The sequence below is a fragment of the Manis pentadactyla genome, chromosome 5, assembly GCF_030020395.1.
Source record: "Manis pentadactyla isolate mManPen7 chromosome 5, mManPen7.hap1, whole genome shotgun sequence".
In the NCBI taxonomy this organism is placed as follows: Eukaryota; Metazoa; Chordata; class Mammalia; order Pholidota; family Manidae; genus Manis; species Manis pentadactyla.
Window position 1 is genome coordinate 167,696,902 of NC_080023.1, and position 19,934 is coordinate 167,716,835.

Genomic DNA, 19,934 nt, shown 5'->3' on the forward strand with positions numbered 1-19,934 from the left:
GTCTTTAATGAACATTTTCAAACATACAGAAAAGATGAAAGAATAGAACAAGGGACACCTGTACACTTTCCCCCTAGATTTGACAATTTGTCAGGTTTTTCTACTTATATTTGTACAGTGTTTTGGTTTTTTTTAATTATTTAGAAGTAAATTGCTGCCTTCTGGGTACTTCATGTCTCAGCACTTCAGGAGAAACTCAAAGAAAGTTCCATTCTCCTAGATAACCATAATAATATCATCACACCCAAGAAAATGAACAGTCACACATAATATCCTATAATATGCAGTCCATTCCTCAATTTCCCTATTTATTTAAAGAATGTCTTTCATAGCTGGTTTTTTTTTTAAAAAAAAAAAACAGTATCAAATCAACCCTTACACATTACATTTGGAATAATTTCCATAGTGTTTGTGTATTTCCCATAACCCCACTACTTTTTTTTTGCACTTTCTCCTAATATTTTATTTAAAATATTTTTAAACCTATAGGGAAGTTGAAAGAATGGACCGGCACACCTACAGGCCAGGCAATGTTTTGTTTAATTGAACTTGTGCTAGGTCAGTTGGATTTCCAAGTGGGGAAAAAAAAAACAAGACTTCACTCCTACCTCACACTATCCACAAAATCAATTCAAGATGGACTGTAAATCTAAATGTGAACAATTAAATGAAAAAGCTTTAAATGAAACAGAAAAATATCTTATGTCCTTGGGGTAGGTGAAGATTTGTTAAAGAGAACACAAACACCAACCGAAAGAGACAATGTTGATAAATTGGGCAACCTTAAAAGAAGAATTTCTCTTCATTAAAAGGGGAACGGGGGAATCCCTTGCCCATCGAGACTAGGGTAGAAGTGGTGGTAAGGGAATCCAACTGTAGAGGACTTTGTAGTTTTGTCACTCTGCCAAGGAGCTGGGGAAACAAGAGGCAAAGCCAAGGGAAAAAATGCCACTGCCCTGGTGAATTGGTCAAAGGTGGCCCCTAACTGGCCTTGGATGAATCTTTTGGGACCCCTCACTCCATCATTCCCCATCTGTAGGATGGACTTCCTCCTGACCATGCTGGGACAGAGGCAAAGAGGATCTAGCCCCTTTAGTTGACACAAAATGGACCCAATTAGGAACGGGGTGGTGGGGATCTAGCAGACTCAAAGCAGGAAATGTCCTCTACAACTGGATTCCCCTACCACCCACTTCTACCCTAGTCTAGATGGACAAGGAATTCCCCTGTTCCCTTGTAAAAAAAGACAGGAGGACTTTCTACATCTGGACTGTATACTGATAACTAATCTCTACTCATGTCCCATCTGAAATAAGGCATTGAAAATGACTGGTTATTTTTTTAAATGGAAGGGGGAATAAAGATAGATGTCAGAAGGTCCCTACTTCAAATTCCTCCCTTCACACTGTCTTTTCCTTTCCAGATGAGGTTTCTGACTCACTCAGCACGCATTCATTCATTCATTTATTCACTCTTCAGTTGCTCAGTCAAAGAAGCTCACTGCATTCTGGTCTCTGCTCAAATGTTACCTCCTCTCAGATACATTTTCTCTAAAATATCTTCCTTCTCCCCACCCCAGAACTCTCTATCACCTTACCCAGCTTTATTTTTCTTCATTGCACTTTTCATCCCCTGACATTATATTATACATAATAGATAATTTGTTTATTTCTTTGTTTTCTGTCTCCCGTATCAGAACATATGCTCCGTGAGATCAGGATTTTACTTCATTCCCTGCTGTATCCTTGCCTGTAACATGGTGCCTGGAGCCCAGCAGCTACACAATAACTGCTGAAGGAATGCTGAAAGAATAGCAACTGTACACTAAGCACATGCTGGGCATGGCAGTTACAGAGGGGGATGTTCTCAAAGCCCTGTGGCAGGACCAACAGGGAAGTGGGGAACTGTGATACAATGCGATGAGCATGGTGGAGTGCATGGGGCCAGCAGTCAGGGTGGGCATCCTGAGGGATTCTAGGTGGTCTTTGAAGGGCAGTTGAGACAGGCTTGCTCTAGGGGCAGTGAGAGGCAGCCTGCCTGGCTAGAGCAGCTGGTCCCTCCAAGGAAAAGGAAAAGGGAAGGGGTGAGGTGGAGGGGGCCTGACCCTGCGGCTCAGCAGGGTCTCTGGAGTCAGAGTTGGTCTGGTGACCAACCAGTCAGGCCTCTTCCTCACCCTCACTCTGTGATCTTAGCAAGTCATTTCACCTCTCTGAGCCACCATTTTCACATCTGTAAAATGGGGATCATTTGGTTCCTTCTTCCTGGGGTTGCTGTGAGGAGTTGAGAGAGTATCTATAAAGTGTCTGGCAGGTAGCAGGTGCTCAATCAATGGGAGCTGCCATTACGCTCACACGTTTTCCTATGGGCCATGGGAAGCCCTTGAAAATTTAAGAGGAGGGAAGTGACCTAAAGAAAGGGAGGTCCCTGGAGAAATCCCAGGACAGCACAAGTTGGGCCTCATGTGCTTGTCAACACCCATTTACAAGCTTGCTCAAATCAAACACATAAAGAAAAGCATCAACAGCTTAAGGTTGAAGGTCACAAGTAACATCATGCCTTCCCACCCCCCAAACTGTACTGGAGAAGGTTCCAGGCACCAGTTCTGAGGAAGCCACTGCATAATCTATAAACACTAATCACCAGTAGTGTGATAACATCACAGAGAAAGGACTATCTCAGAGGCATGAGCAGATAATATAGAAAGGACTGTCTCAGATGCAATGTAATATCATTGACATGTGCATAACTGCTCTGCAGCCAGGAGCTTCAGCACTGAGTGCTCCAGTGCCAGGAATGCCTAGCTGGCTGACCACTGACTATAAGGTTCAGCCTAGTAACTTCTAGTCTGGCAGTGACTAATCAGCTCACTTCAGAGGAAACTGAGGCTCAACGCGAAAGTGGCAGGTATCACTTCCGCCAGCAGCTTTAAAAGCCGGTACGTCTTTTGCTATTCTTTTCTATCTCCATAACCATTAATGTTCCACAGAACAGCTGCCCCATCAGTGGAGTTACAAAGTAAAGAGGAAACTCCCTCAACCCCATCTGGGCAGTGATAAACCTGTAGCGTGACCAAGAAAGAAAACTTTGTTTTAAGCCTCTGAGATACAGCAGCTATCTGTTACTACAGCACAACCTGGCTTATATTAACTGATCATGAGTATACTCTTCTACAGCTTGCTTTTTCTCAATGTTATTTTTATAAGTTATAACCATAATGAAACATAGCTCAAGTTTTTCATTTTTACTGCTGTATAGTATTTCACCATGTAACTAGGCCACACTGTTTAAAGTCGTTTTCTTGATGATGTCTATTTAGGTTGTTCCCATTTTTTTTTTTATATTTCTGATCCATAGAGCCTTAACCACATCAAAATCTAAAATAAATCTAAAACCTAAAAGTTTTTTCATAATGTATTTGGCAGCAAAACCTGACCTTACCTGAAATTCTTTAGTGGCAAAAACGTTAGTGCTTAGAAGCTTCTCCAGTAGAGTTTGAGGGGGTGGAAAGGGCACTGTGTCACTTGTGACCTTTGGCTGTTATGACTTAACCCTGTTGATCCTTTAGTGGCAAAACCTGACCTCAATAAACAGAAAGTTATCTATAATCTTTATCCTACATTATGTGAATATTCATATGTTCCCCTGAGGAAATATTTAGATGCCTGCTTACAGGAAGACCTCTCCCTCTTAAAGGACATTATATGCATATTCAGTGTATATACCATATTACCTTTCAAAATTCTGAGATTTTCTAAATTGCAAAACATATCTGGCCTCAGGGAGTTTGGATAAGGTATGGTAGCCTAGTACAAACACTGCTGCAATGAACATCTGTGGTGGAATGTATTTTCCAAAGATAATATTTCCTCGACAGTATTTCCCGTCCCCAGGCTCTTCTAGAACATCTTTTAATTCCCCTCCCTTTGCATCTAGGTGGGATTGTGAATCCTTTATAGCCAATTTAAAAAAAATGTGGAAATGACACTGCACAACTTTTGGTAATGCTGCTTCTGACATGTTGGTTAGAACACCCACGTTTGGAGCCTTTAGTCCCCCATGCTGTAAGGAAGCCCAGGCCACATGGATAGGCCACATACAGGTTCTCTGGTCAAGGGTCCCAGCAGAGGTCCCAGCTGATAGCATCAATAACCAGACATGTGAGAACAAACCTTTGATACCTTACCTTCAAGTCTTCTGAACTGAACCTCCAGACAAGCAGTCCCCATCATGACCTTTCCAAATCCGTGAGCATAATAAAATGGTTGTTTGTACCACCAATTTTGGGGTGGTTTGTGACATAGCAATAGTAACTATATCAGCACCTTTATGCTGTATCCTGTGAACCAGGGCAAGAGTTTCTCCAGAGCACATACATACAAGAGTGGACTTGCCGAGCAATAGAATGTGCCATCTTCTGCTTAACTATTTCCAAATTGTTCTCCAAAATGGGGTGCCAATTTACACTCCCTGAAGCAGTGAACAAGGGTTCCCATGACTTCCTGTCTCACCACAGTTGCCACAATCAGACTTTTCCAGGACTCTATACTTATGTCACAAAACCCCTCTGAAGAGAGTTAGAAATGAACTGGTATAAAAAAAGAGTTAGCAAAAGCCCTCTAGGAACATTGATTCTATAAAGGGATAAGTCTTTGCAGTCAAAAGACTGATTTACTTCCCTTTTGTAAACTCTGCCACTGTCTTTTCTATCCTGGATGGGAAGGCCTACTGAGTGACAAGGGTGTTCCTGGGGAGTATTAACACACATACAGAAAAATATACATATCACAAGTGTATCACTTGCTGAATTTTTAAAACCAAATATACCCATTTAACAAACACACAGATCAAGAAATAGAGCACTCACTTTATATCAATGCAGTCATAGAGTATATACAGTTATGTCTCACTTACTTTGCTCAGCCTTATGTTTATGAGATTTATTCACATTGATGAGTGAGGCTGGAAGTCATTCGTTTTAATTGCTGAATAGTATTCCATTGTATGACTATACCACAGTTCATTATCCAGTCAACTATCATCAACATTTGGATAGTTTCTAGTTGGAGGCTGCCATGAATAATGCTGCTATAAACTCTCTAGTACAGTGGCTTCATACTAGTAAACTACTCTCTTGATATATTGTATTAGGACTTTCAGTGCAAACTGGCTTAAGCAAAAAGGCAATGTGTTAGCTCAAATGACTACAGTAATGACCTAAAGCAGGGCTACATGACTTCAGGCATAGCTGGATCCTGGGGCTCATGTGATACCTACCATCAGCACTCAATTTCTCTCCATATCTTAGCTCTGCTTTCCTCTGGTTTGGCTTCATTGGATTCACCTGCTCCCCCTGACCAGGTGGTCCCCACAGCTACGGAATCCCTAGCCAAAAACAACTTTTATAATCAAGTCTCACTGGTCTGGCTTCAGTCATATGTCTATCCCTGAACCAATCACTGTGAATAAGGGGATGGAATATACTGATTAGCCAGACCTGGTCACATGCCCACAACCTTGAACCAAGGGACAAGATCAACTTCACATAGTGGGGAGGGGTAACTCCTCAAAGGGAAATCAACATGTAGTTACTGCAGTAAAATAGATTCTAGGCAAGCAAAAACAACAGATATATGTGGACCATACCAAGTTTTTTTTTATGCCTTCATGACTTTACATACTCTGTTTCTGCTACCCTGTGTTCTCATTTCTCCCCATTCTATAAGACTCAGCTCAAATATTTTTCCCAATCATGAAATCTCACAGAATTCTTGGAAGTATGCTCTGAACCTCCATTTCACTCTCTTTCTATTGGAAGAGGCTCAATAGCTTAAAACGACATTCCCCAGACTCCCTTGCAGCTAGGAGGCCAGTGGTAAATTAAGTTCTGTCAATTAGATGCATTTGCAGATCTGGAGGGTGGGAGGGAGACATGGTTCTCCTCCTGTGGCTGTGGCAGCTGACCAGCTGGTTCTGGGTTTGGGAGAAACATGTGCAGTAGACACTACCATCTAGCCCCCAGTTTGGAGCATGTGAGGCAGTAGAATGTGGCAGTGGTGATGGCAGGAGTGGCAGTGGTTTGATGGAGCATCGCCATGGTGGAGGAACTTTAAAATCAAAAGCATAAAATGGTCACCCCAACCACTTTCTCAGCCCTTCTGATGATTTTGTAACACCTAAGTCCCTCGATTAAATCCTTTCTTGCCTAAAATACCTGAAGTGGTTACTATTTCCTGAACTATATCCTGACAGATAAAATTCTCCTATGTTATAGGGACTGTAGACACCTCTTTTAGAGCACTACTCACATTGTTTTACATGTACATCCATACATGTGGATGTATGTTTATGTTGTATGTATATAATCCAACAAGCCCTGAAATAACACTTACTCTGTGTCAGGCTGTTCTAAACACTTTATAAATACTAACTTACTTAATCTTTACAACATCTTGAAATAGTACATCACCACCCTCATTTAAAGATGAGGAAACTGAAGTCTAGAAGGATTAAGGAAATTACCCAAGGTCACACAGCTGGTTTCTCATAAAATATGTCAGTTGTGGGTAGATTACACATTTCCTTAAGAGCAAGGGTTGTCTCTTTTTTATCTTTACACCCCCAATACCTACAACAGGACCTGGAACATGCTAGATCTTAATAAATAGGTGTTGAATGAATGAATGAATGAATGAATGAATGAAACTGTTTATAAATTCAACTTATCTGCTGTGAGAAAAAAAGAATCCAAACATTAAAATATTTTTCAGGGTATTTCTGCCTCACTAGGGCAGGGGTAAGCAAACTTCTTTTGTAAAGGGCCAGATAGTAAATATTTTTGGTTTTGCAGGCCATACAGTCTCTTTCACAACCACTTAATTCTGCTGTTATAGTACAAAAGCAGTTACAAACATGTGTCTTTGTTCCAATAAAACTTTATTTTCAAAGACAGGCAGTGGGCCAGATTGTAGTTTGCTGACCCCCCAGCACTAGAGAATGAGTATTTTATCAAAGTATTAACTACAGATTACTGCAGTTGATAAAGCCAATCAATATCTCAATTTTTGTTCTGTTTTAAAGAAATATTTTTTAAAGTCACCATTCTTCAATTTATCCCATTTACATCCTTCACTATATTAAGATTCCTAGGACATAATTCTGATCATGTTACTCTTCTGCCTCCCAAAATTTGGTGGCTCCCAAAGGCTTTATAGATTAAAGCCTAATCTTCACTTGACCTTTAAGACCTTTCATGACCTGGCCAGAACCCTTTGCATCTCTTCTCTCCAACATGTAAGTTGGGATGTAAACATTTCAGGTTTTATACTGAGGAGTATGCTTAGTATCATTCTATGATTCTATACTGTAGGAGGCTCAGTCAATATTCCATGATTCTACACAGAAGTGTGTTCAACTAACATTCCTTGAGGCCATACAGATGACAAAGCTCTGTAGACATTCCATAATGATAAGTAAAACGGCTCTGTAAGCATTCAATGGTTTTATAGAGGTGGGTGTTCTACAAACAGTATAAGATTCAAACCATAAGAAGGGCCTCTGCAAACATTCCATGATTCTATATACACAAGGTATTCCTCAAAAATAGCTGATAATTTTATATACAGAAAGGAAAAGTTGCTCAAACATCCCAAAGTTCTTTTTTTTAATTATCATTAATGTTTTTTATGCCCATCAACAGGAATTGAAATGTATTATCAAAACTCATTATAATTCCTGTTACTCCAAAGAGACAAATCATTTTTATTATTTAGTGTTCTCTCTACTGGCCTCGGTAAGGTTTATATATAGTAAATATTCATACCTGGTCAAAAAATAAACCGGGTTGTAAAAGTTTAGAGAATTTCCCCATCTGAACACAAACCCAGTGCAAACACCCCAAGATTCTATACACAGGAGTGCTCTGTCAACATTTAATGATTTTATACCTAGGAGGAAACTTTACAAATATTACATAATTCTATGGATAGAAAAGGGCTCTGTAGATCTTGCTTGATTTTCCAATGTGCCTTCTAAACACTTGGTGATCCTGGAGAGACCTCTGCAAACAATTAATTATTCTGCTCAGGGAAGGGTATTAATTTCCCAGATTCTACCTAGAACAGAGGTGCCCTGTAAAGATTCATGGTACTAGGCAGGAGACTCTACATGTACTTAGTGATGCTACAGATAGGAGAATGTTCTGCAAATATTTCTAGATTTCACACAGAGGAGGGGGCAGTGCAAACAGGCCATGACTGTACACACAAGATGGCATTCTGCAAAGATCTCACGATGTTATATGTGGGAGAGGGGTTAGAAGGAATTCCAAGATCTTACACTGATGAAGGGGGTCCCAAAAATACTCCTCGATTCTGTTGAGAGGACAAAGAATCTCTCCAAATACCTCTCATTATTACACACAGGAGGAAGATTTGGAAGCAGTTCATGACTTAATACACAGAAATGTGCTTGACAAATGCTTGGGGATTCTGTGGGCCATAATGGGCTTAGCAAATCCGGTCTTATGAAGAAAAGCTGGGCAATTTTACCAATGGACACCACAGGCCAAAGGCCAGAGTCTCCAAATATTTCTGTGCACATAAAGAAGTTTGAGACCTGAAAACATTATTGACTCCAAAATATAAAAAGGAAGATGTAAAAACATTGAAATTAATCAATGTTTAACTAAAATGTCTAGAAAATATAATATTATGTCAACTAGTCAACTGCCTCTGAATTCACATGATTACGCTCAATTGTCTCTAGTGGACCATGGGTGCATTTTCTTATGTTTAAGAGGATGTGGATGGGGTCTTAAAATTAACAATGTCAGGAGCCCAGGAAGATCCTAAAATGGACCCTGATAGGGAAGTTGCTGGTAAGTTCCCATGAGAAGGTCAGAGGACTCCCATCTCCAAGCCACAGCTGCCCCTGTCCAGCCCAGCTCCTGAACAGAATGCCGACGTACCGAAGCTGGGCTTGGTTCATTCACTGCTGGGGTGAGGAAATATCCCAACTCCCAAGAGATGGACTGGGCTCCAAACATCACCCACCAGTTGGGGGAAAGGCTGCCGCACTGGCAACACATTAAACCAGTTAGCCAAGGACATTATGCTGTGGCAGGTGTCTGGAGGAATCAGATATTGTCATGGTCTCAGGAAGGAGAAACAGCTGTTTCTGACTCTCCTCCCGCTCCCCCTTTCGCTTCCCCAGAGGCCCAGGGGAGGGCTTTGAGGCAGCAGCGTTGCTTGGAGGAGAGTAATGGGGGCCAGAGTGGGGAGCTGTGGCCACAGCTAAGCCTCAGGGTCACAGGCAGGAGTGAGGAGTGTTATCAAAGGCAGTGAGAGAAAATGCGAGTTTAGGGTCTTACCGTCCCAGAGCTTGGCCATAGTAAATCAACCCAAATAACAGCAAATGTAATACTGCCCTGAGTGAGAGGCCACAGGATGGACAGAAGTTCTAGCTGTTGCTCGATTTTCTTAACCCATAATACCCCCTTGCAATGAGCATAAAAGCATCTCAGTCTCCTTTAGCATCATTTTAGATTTCAAAAAAGAATTGCTTTCAAAGACTCTAAAATGATTAAAGGAACATATAGAAGGATAGCTTTATGACCTTGGAGAGAAAGGGATTTCCTAAACCAGTCACCACAAACATGAGCTATAAAGGAAAAGATTAGTATATTGGAGTGTCTCCAAAATGAATATTCCTTTGTGATGAAAGACCTCACAGAGGGAAAAAACAAGTGACACGCCAGGAGAAGATGCTCACGGTCAATATATCAAAGGAATTATATCAAATATTTATAAAGAGCTCTTATAAGTCAGTAAGAAAGGGCAACCATGCCAGTGAAAAAGGACTTTAAGATTTGAAAAGGCATTTCAGTGAGAAGAAACCCAGTGGGCCCATAAACATAGAAAATGATGCTTAGTCCCAAGGTTAATGAGGGAAATGCACATTAAAATCAGAATCAGCTACCATCCAAAAGACAAACAACAACAAATGTTGGCGAGGTTGTGGAGAAAGGGGAACCCTCCTACACTGCTGGTGGGAATGTAAATTAGTTCAACCATTGTGGAAAGCAGTATGGAATTTCCTCAAAATGCTCAAAATAGAAATACCATTTGACCCAGGAATTCCACTTCTAGGAATTTACCCTAAGAATGTAGCAGCCCAGTTTGAAAAAGACAGATGCACCCCTATGTTTATCGCAGCACTATTTATAATAGCCAAGAAATGGAAACAACCTAAATGTCCATCAGTAGATGAATAGATAAAGAAGATGTGGTACATATACACAATGGAATATTATTCAGCCATAAGAAGAAAATAAATTCTACCATTTGCAACAACATGGATGGAGCTACAGGGTATTATGCTCAGTGAAATAAGCCAGGCAGAGAAAGACAAGTACCAAATGACTTCACTCATATGTGGAGTACAAGAACAAAGAAAAACTGAAGGAACAAAACAGCAGCAGAATCACAGAACCCAAGAATGGACTAACAGTTACCAAAGGGAAAGGGACTGGGGAGGATGGGTGGGAAGGGAGGGATAAGGGTGGGGAAAAAGAAAAGGGGCATTAGGATTAGCATGTATAGTGTTGGTGGGGGGCACAGGGAGGGCTGTGCAACACAGAGAAGACAGGTGATGATTATACAGCATCTTGCTACGCTGATGGACTGTAGTGACTGTAGTGGGGTGTGGGGGGGGGGACTTGGTGAGGTGGGGAGCCTGGTAAACATAGTGTTCTTCATGTAATTGTAAATTAATGATACCAAAAAAATAAAGAAAGAAAGAAAGAAAGAAAAAAAAATCAGAATCAGATACTCTTCTACATTGTATTTGAGAGATTGACAGAAATTCTACTTCTAGATATGTGCTCCAAAGAAATTCTGGCAATTGAATATAAGGAAATATATACAGGGGTGTTCAGTGCAGTGTTGAGTGTAGCAGTGAAAAAGTGCAAGCAACCAATATCCCACTATTAGGGAAATGGATGAATAAAGTGTGGTTTTATCAAGTAATGACTCTATAACACCTTACTATGCTGATGGACAGTGACTATACTGGAGGGGGAGAGGACTTGATAATACAGGTGAATGTTGAAACCACAGTGTTGTTTATGTGAAACCATGATAAGATTTTATATCAATGATCCTTTAATAAAAAAATAGTAAAATAAAATAAAAAGAGCAATTATGATATACTGTAAAAAAATGTGGTTTTATTAGTCACCTGGTGGCACACTATGCAGCAGATAAAATGAATGAACTACGGCTTTTCTCTATGATCAATAAAAATATGGGAAAACAGCAAGCTACAGAATGAGACAGAAAGGATAAATTTGGCTGAATTATAAACTATAGATATTATAGTTTTATATTATAAAGCATAAATTTTATATTATAAATTATAAACTATAGATATTAGAAAATGTGAAAGAAGCCTTTCTAACTATGATTTGATGTCCAGGTGCCATAAAAGAAAATATTGTTGAGTTTGACTACATTAAATAAAAAAAGTTTATGGCAAAAAGAAAGAGAGGGAGCAAAAAACAGCATAGGAAAAGTCAAAACAAAACTGACAAGCCAGGGAAAATTTCTTGCAACTCACACCACAAAGAGCTACTCTCCCTCAGGTAAGAAGAGCACTTGGAAACAGATAAAACAAAAAAATAGACAACAACCCAACAGAAAAATGAACAAAGGATGTAAACAGACAGTTCATAGAGAAGGAAATTCAAGTGACTGTTAAACATATGAAAAGCTTCCCAGCTTCTCCCATTCTAAGAAATGCAAATGAAAAATCACAGGAACCACCATATTCCATCTATCACATTGGCAAATTCCAGAAGCTTGATAACAAGCTGGGAGGTAAGAGTTTGAGGCAACAGGTAACTTCATCACTCCTCGTGGGGCATAAATAGGCCCAGCCTCTCTGAAGGGCAATTTGGCAAAAAATCTATCAAAATGATAAGTGTATCTACCTTTATTTGATCCACCAATTCCATTTCTGGGAATTTATCCTACAAATAATTCTGCATATGTGTGAGATGACATTTGTATGGATTTATCAAAAGTATGGGCTTTGTAACAGCAAAAAAAAAAAATTGAAAACAACCCATTAAGAGGAGATGGGATGGGTGGCCCTATCCAGGACAAGAAATAATGAATGCTGGAGAGGGTGTGGAGAAACAGGACCCCTTCTGCACTGTTGGTGGGACTGCAAATTGGTGCAACCACTATGGAAAGCAGTATGGAGGTTCCTCAAAAAACTAAAAATAGAAATGCCATTAGACCCAGTAATTCTACTCCTAGGAATTTACCTGAAGAAAACAAAATCCCTGACTCAAAAAGATATATGCACCCCTATGTTTATCGCAGCACTGTTTGCAATAGCCAAGATATGGAAGCAACCTAAGCATCCATCAATAGATGAATGGATAAAGAAGAGGTGGTATATATATATATATATACACAGTGGAATATTATTCAGCCATCAAAAGAAAAGAAATCCTCCCGTTTGCAACAACATGGATGGATCTAGAGGGTATTATGCTCATGAAATAAGCCAGGCAGAGGAAGACAAATAACAAATAATTTCACTTATTTGTGGGCTATAAAAACAAAGCAAAGCAGAAGGAACAAAATAGCAATAGACACTGAGAAGTGACTAGTGGTTACCAAGGGGAAGAGGAGGGGAGTGGGTGGGAGTTGGGGGAGGGGGACTGTTGAACCACTGTGATGTACATTTGATGAAATTAAAACATTAAGTTAAAAAGGGGAGTTGGGTAGAATAATTGTGATTAATCAAATCATAGAATACTATGCAGCAGTAACAAAAGAATGATGACATGCCCTACATACTGATATGGAAAAGTCTGTGATATGTTGTTATGCAGAAAAGCTGGTATGATAGTGTCTTCCTTGTATAAAAACAGTCAAGAACAAGAATGTGTGTTTTTGTTTCTGTATGCAAAAAAAAACTCTCAATGAACACCATAAGAAAATAAAATAGTAGTTACCTGTTGCAGAGAGGGAGAACCATATGAATTATTACCCGTTTAGGGATTAAATTTAAAAACAATGAAAACATACATTTGCACATGCAAATCAGTTGCTGTTTCTTCCCTGCTTAAAAGCCTCTGAGAGTCGCCCCCCCCGAAATCACAATAATCCACACTTCACTGAGGCCTACAGGCCCTGCATGATCAGCTACCAGCCTTTCTTTTCAGCCTCTTCTGGTCCTACTTATCCCTACCTTTGTTCAGCTCTTTTTCTACATATCCTGCATACAGTTGTGTAACTCAAAAAACAACACACATGAAAAGTATCAAAAAATCAACCCGCAAACACTGCTGGTGGGAATGTAAAGTGAAGTAGCCACTCTGGGAAACAGTCTGGCAGTTCCTTGAATGATTAAACTCAGAGTCACCATGTGACCAGAAATTTCACTCCTAGGCTATATACCCAAAAGAATTGAAAATATGTGTCCATACAAAAACTTGTACACAGATGTTCATAGCATTAGTCATAAGAGCTAAAAGTAGAAACTTAAATGCACATTACTAAGTGAAAGAAGCCAATTTGAAAGGGCTGCAATGCTGTATGATTCCAATTATACAACAGTCTGGAAAAGGCAAAAACTATGGAGGCAATATAAAGATCAGTTGCCAGGGGTAGAGGTGGGAGTTGGTGGGGGAAGATAAATAGGCAGAGCACAGAGGAATTTTAGGACAGTGAAAATACTCTGTATGATATTATTATAATGGATATATGTTGTAATTTTTGTCCAGACCCATAGAATGTATACCACCAAGGGTGAATGTACAACCCTAAGGTAAACCATAGACTTTGGGTGATTATGATGTGTCACTATAGGTTCATCTTTGGTAAAAAATGTACCCTCTGGTGGGGGATGTTGATAATAGGGTAGGCTGTGCATGTGGGGAGGCAGGAGGCATAGGGAAATCTCTGTACCTCCCTCTCAATTTTGCTGTGAACCTCAAACTTTTCAAAGAAATTAAATCTTAAACACACACACATACTCAGCTCAAGATGGAAAAAGACGTAATTTTTAAAACTTGTATTAAATGAGTTAGTGATGGAGGTGGGACTGAGGGTCACCTGTAGCCCAGATGGATGTCAAGCCATGGCCTCCTGGGAAGATCAGTGGGCTGAGGAAAAGAAAATCCAAATACGTCCTTGCTCAGAACTCTTCCGTAGCAATCCTCTGGCATCAAGAAAAAATCCAAATACCCTTACACATTTGCCAGGCCCCATACCAATGCTCTCTGCCCACCTCTCTCACTCCTCTTCACCATTTTCCACTCTGTTTCTTTTCTCAGCAACGTGGACCTCACTAGTTTTCTTTATGTCCCTTGAAGGAGCCATTCTCTGTTCCTCTGCCTCTGCGACACCTTTCCCCTGGAACCAGTCAGAATTAATCTCTTCTTGGTCTAGGCACCCTGAACACATGTACGGATTGCTTTAAACAAGCAAAGCCTTTATTCCTTCTGTTTTGCGTTCTTGCTGACTATGAGCGACAGAGACTAAAACAAGGATTAAGGCCAAGGCTCTGGAGGTGGGCTCTGGGTTGAAGACCAGCCTCTCCACCTAATAATTGGGTGTTATTTAGTTTCTAGGAACCTCAGGTTTTTTGTCTGTAAAATGAGGTTGATAAACTGTACCAACCTCCATAGAGTTGTTGAGAGGCTAATAAAAGCTTAATCCATGTAAAGAGTGTCTGGAGCATGGTCAGTGCTCAATAAATATTAGCTATTATTACCAAGTGTCACCTGCACTACTGTAACAGAAATTTCTCAGGAACTTCGTGTTGATTTCACCCCAGTACATGGAGGCAGCCCTCAGGCAAGTTTGGTGGACATTGAAGCCTCCCCCGACTGGGGGAAATCTCTTCCTATCCCTCCTCTCCCTCCTCCTCCTCCTCCTCCTCCTTCTTGATTTGTTGTGATCTTAGAACAGGTTCCTTAGGAGTTTTTACATATTACCACTTCCAAAGGACTCCAGTGATCCATGGGCTTCCTGGACAGGTGGAGAGACCCATGGAAGCGCCCAACCGCAGGACGCGGAAGCTGGCGGGGCCTGAGAGCCCTTGTCTGAAGCATACTGAGATAAAGAAATGGGGGACCAGAAAGCTTAAGCCAGTAGACACAGGATGCTCTCATTAGGGACGGAATCAGGGCGGGAACCTGGGATTCCTCTCTCCAGGGCTGAGGTACTTTATAAGTTTTTAATTACACAAGTAAGGTGGTCTCCTCATCTTTAAAAAATGCAGGTAGGTATAAAAAATGTCTTTAATGATCCCCCTATGCCATCTCCCAACATTATTTATTCACACCCCTTACTCTATTTTTCACTAAAGCACCCATTTCCGCTTGATATACCACCCACTGGAATGAAAACTCCAGGAGAGCAGGGGGTTGGGTCTGTTCTATTCATTGCTGTGGCACCAATTAAATGCTCAATAAACATCTGTTAAAAGAATAAATGATGCCCTGCAACCCATAGGGAAGGATCATTAGATAGATAATTGCTCTTCTCAGTTTGGCTTTTTTACCCATCCAGACCAGCACCATCCAAGAGAATGTTCTGCAAGGATGAAGATATTCTGTATCTGGACTGTCAGATACACTAGCCATTAGCCACGTGGGGCTATTGAAAACTTGTAGTGTGACCGATGCCAATGAGGAACTGAATTTTAATTTTAATGGATTTATATTTTAATGTAAATAGTTATATATAGCTAGTGACAGTCCTATGAGATGCTGCTGCTCTTGACTTCTTCCTGTGCATTTACATATGTAGGTTCCTCATGGGCTGTTTTACATTTTTGTGTTTTACATAAATTTTCATGCTCTGTATATCCTTCTTCCTGCTTTTTTTCTCTAAACTTTACATTTTGGAAGTCTTTTCCAATCAGGCCATATAGATCTGCCCCATTCTTTTTAAATGCTGTCCAGAATCACATAGTGTAGATGCACCACCACATTTGTTTACCATTTCCTGTTGAACGCTATTTGGATGGTTTTCAATCTGCCACTATTGAAAGTAGTGCTGCAATGAATATTACTGTTCATATCTACTTGGGCACAAATATGACCTTTTCTTTCCGGTGAATATCAATAAATATTATTTATTATAACAACAATAATAATAATCGCTGTACTTATTGAAACTTTATTTATGTGCCAGCCATTGACTAAGCCCTTTACATGTGTTAAATGTTCAATTCTTACTAATCTAATTGGGAGAAGGGAGTTATGATTATGTGCATAGTACAGATGTGGAAACTGAAACACAGGGAGATTCAGTAATTTGCCCAAAGTCACACAGCCAGCCAGTAAGTGGAAGAGTCAGAATTTGAACTCAGGCAGTTACTTCCAGAGTTGCATGTCCAATTTCAGTTTTCCTAGCTCTTGCCAAACTACCCTGCAGAGGGAAGAGGGGCTGTGCCAGTGGATACACACACATGGGTCCTTTAGCCATAGGGCTGAACTGCCACCCCAGGGACCTCTTTTCAGGGCTAGAACCCTGGGCTCCTCTCTCTGGGGTAAAACACATCTCCCTGGAACCTTTGGGACTGGGCCAAGCTGCTCTTCGGCTCTCTCTGGGCAGCAATAAACTCCTGCTGACGTGCCTTCCCCCTCCAAGTTCCATGGCTTCCTCCCTGGCCAGCGATGAGCTCAGAGTGGTATGGAGATGACACCAAGGGTCAGAAAGAATGGCAGGCGTGGACTTATGCAACCTGGTAGAAAGTGATACAGGCTGACTTGCTTATTGGAAACAAACAGGAAAGGAGTCAGGCAGAGCTTCCCGGAATCCAGTTCTAGCAGCTGCCAGAAACAGACCTCCTCTCTTAGGAACAATTGAATGTCACTGGGGTAACTGAACCTGCTGGCGAGAGAGGCCTCGTACCCGCAGCCTCACAGAGCCGCCTGTGTAAGCTAGGCCAGGCTCCAGAGGAAAAATGGGCCTGGCAAGGTGCCCTGTGAGGCCATTAGAGGAGACTGCAGTCTCTCACGCTGGACCTGGCCTAAACTATAACTGGGCCGATGGGCCGTGAGCTTGGGGATTCCCAGCGTGAGTCTCAAGCCCAGAGACCGCTTGTGAGGAGGGTTCCAGGCCAGTAGCTGGTCCTGAACTCAGAAGCCAGGATACCTGGGTTCCAGGTGAGCTTTTCCAGCTGTGTGACCCTCGGTGTAGCATGACCTTTCAGTTGTCTCATTAGTAAAAAGGGAATAAACTGGGATAGTAGACAGAAATAGGATTGGTACCAAGGGGATACAAAGGTTGTAAGAATAGAGTAAGACAGAGATCTGCAAATCTTTGAGGTAAAAGCAACTTAGTAAATATCTTAGGCTTTGCTTATGGTCTCTAGTACATCTCCTCAGCTCTGCCACTGTGGGCCAAAGTAGACGTAGGCAATAAGAAAACAAATGGGTGTAGTTGTGTGCCAGGAAAATAAGAAAACAAATGGGTATAGTTGTGTGCCAGGAAAACTTTATTTTTGTACATCAAAATTTGAATTTCATATAATTTTCATGTGTCACCCATATTGCCCCTCTTAAGATTTTTTAAAAGCATTAAAAAATGTAAAAAATGTCTGAGCTCAAGCGCCATATAAAAACAAGCAATGACTACCCAAAGAACCTGGCTTTGGTGTGCAAACAGGCCTCCCATTTATGTTCAACTGTAAATATGTCACTGGAAAAATAAAATATGAACCTCTCATCTAGGAAACAAACAAATAGGTGGTGGGCAGAACCTATGCCAGGAGCCAAGAATTTGTTTCCTTGGGACAGGACCCATCCTTGCCTCTGGGGAAGGGCTGAGGCTTTTTGGGAGGTCTGGGTAGAGCTTTGTAGGGCCTGGGGGAGTATATAATCAAAACAAGGTCAGGAAGACCTCATTCCACCAAGAGGCCACAAGATCACCTATGGGAAATAACAATCATGATAAGACATAAAATAATGCTAATGGTATTCCTTATCCAATGCTATGACCAGGCATCATTCTAGATATTTTAAACGTGTAACATTTTTCATCTTCTCAATGATACACTGAAGTAGGTACTTATTATCTTCATTTAAAGAACATTTGTTGAACATTAACAGATCACTTACCCCACTTATTCATTTAGCCATTCATTCACTCTCTAAAAATATTTAATGAACACTGACTGTATGCCAAACTTGTATGTGCTGGATGTTGGGACCACAGCAGGGAGCAAAAATGATACTGCCCTCATGAAGGTTACAGTCAAATGTTGGAGGATCCGAAAGAGAAGCGGATGTTAATTAGGCAAAAAGAGAAGGGAAAAGCATGCCAGGTAGAGGGAAAAGCATGTGCTCAGGCCCTGAGAGGGCAGGAGCGTGTCAAGCAAGGAACAATGCAGCTAGACTAATGATGAGCCAGGTAGACAGAGAACCAAGCAATGTACATCTGCTGACTCACTGAACCCTGCCAATAATCCAGTGAGATAGTTACTGTTTTTAGTATCATTTTGCAGATGAGGAAATTAAGGCACTGAGAAGGTAAGTAACTTGTCTAAAGACATGTAGCTCCATCAGCAGTAGTAGAACTGGGGTTAGAACCCAGGCCTCTCTGGCCAAGTCCCAAGCAGCTCTAATCCTCAGATAAAGAAAGGCAAGAGGAATTCATCCATCTGGGGCAGGTGTGTAGTTCAGGACCATCCAGGACTATTTTCACTTGCAGCTATAGCCACAGGCTTTGTGGTTTTCATAACAGAGAGGAGAAGAATGCACACAGTCTTTCCCAGCCACAGACAGGAATACTTTCAGGCAGTTAATGATGATCAGCCACAGTGAGTCACACAGAGGATTCAGCTGAGGGAGAAGCAGGCAAGAAGACAAGCATTTATCCTGGAGGAACTCATTTCCCCTTCCATTAGGAGGGAGCCTGTTCAAATAGAAGGAGCCTGCTCTCTGAGGCCAGGCCAACCTCCTTTCAAATGGCAGCTCTGTCACCCACTTGCTGTGTGACCTTAGGCAAGTTACATCTGAGCCTCCATTTCCTTGTTCAAACAAAATAAAAGTATCCAGAAAAAGTAAGTCTCTCAGTGTCTCTCCTACTCCCATCTCACTCACTGCTCCTCGTCTCCCAGCCCCAGAATTCAGGCACTATTGCTAGGTTCATACCTCACCCCCCAAGTAAATTTTAGAAAAGATAGATGACAAATATATATATAACATATATACACACACATATATATGTATGTGCATCTTATACCTGGTAGGATGCTTTTGGCTATAAGTACAAAAAAAACAAATCTACAAATATGATTTACTTATCAAGAAGTCTGGAGATAATCAATGCCTGTTTCATGTGTCCAGTAATTGATGTCTAATGGAAATCTCAAATTTAACATGGTCAAAATTGAACTTCTGATTCCTGACCCCCCAAAACCCATATCTCCCTTACTAAACCCCTGGTTGCTCAAGCCCAAAAGCTCTTAGAAACACTCTCAGTTTCTCTCTTTCGCTCACTTTTTATATTCAATCCATCACCCAGTCCTATCTGGCTTTCCTACAAATCTAGAGGCAGATCTCAACGAAGTGAATGAAGCAAAAATTCAGGGCCCTTCAGTTGCACAGCCCTTTTAGTGTAGCCATAGGGTCATGTAATTTTGCAACATCTGCAAAGGTAAAGGTGTTTTAACTGCAATCAGCAAGACCACAGTCTAACTCCCCCACGTTCCTGCCCCAGCATCAGGTGGCATTGGAGAGCCGTGGGCGTTTGGGAGGTATCAGCTAAAGATAAGCCAAATTGGGAATCCATTCAGTTTGAGTTGAGTGGATGTAATCATCAGGCCGCAAACTCCTCTATGCACAGTGAAGATATTTCCTGTTGTCCTGGGAGTGGCTTCTAGGATGCGCCTACTGCCCACATACT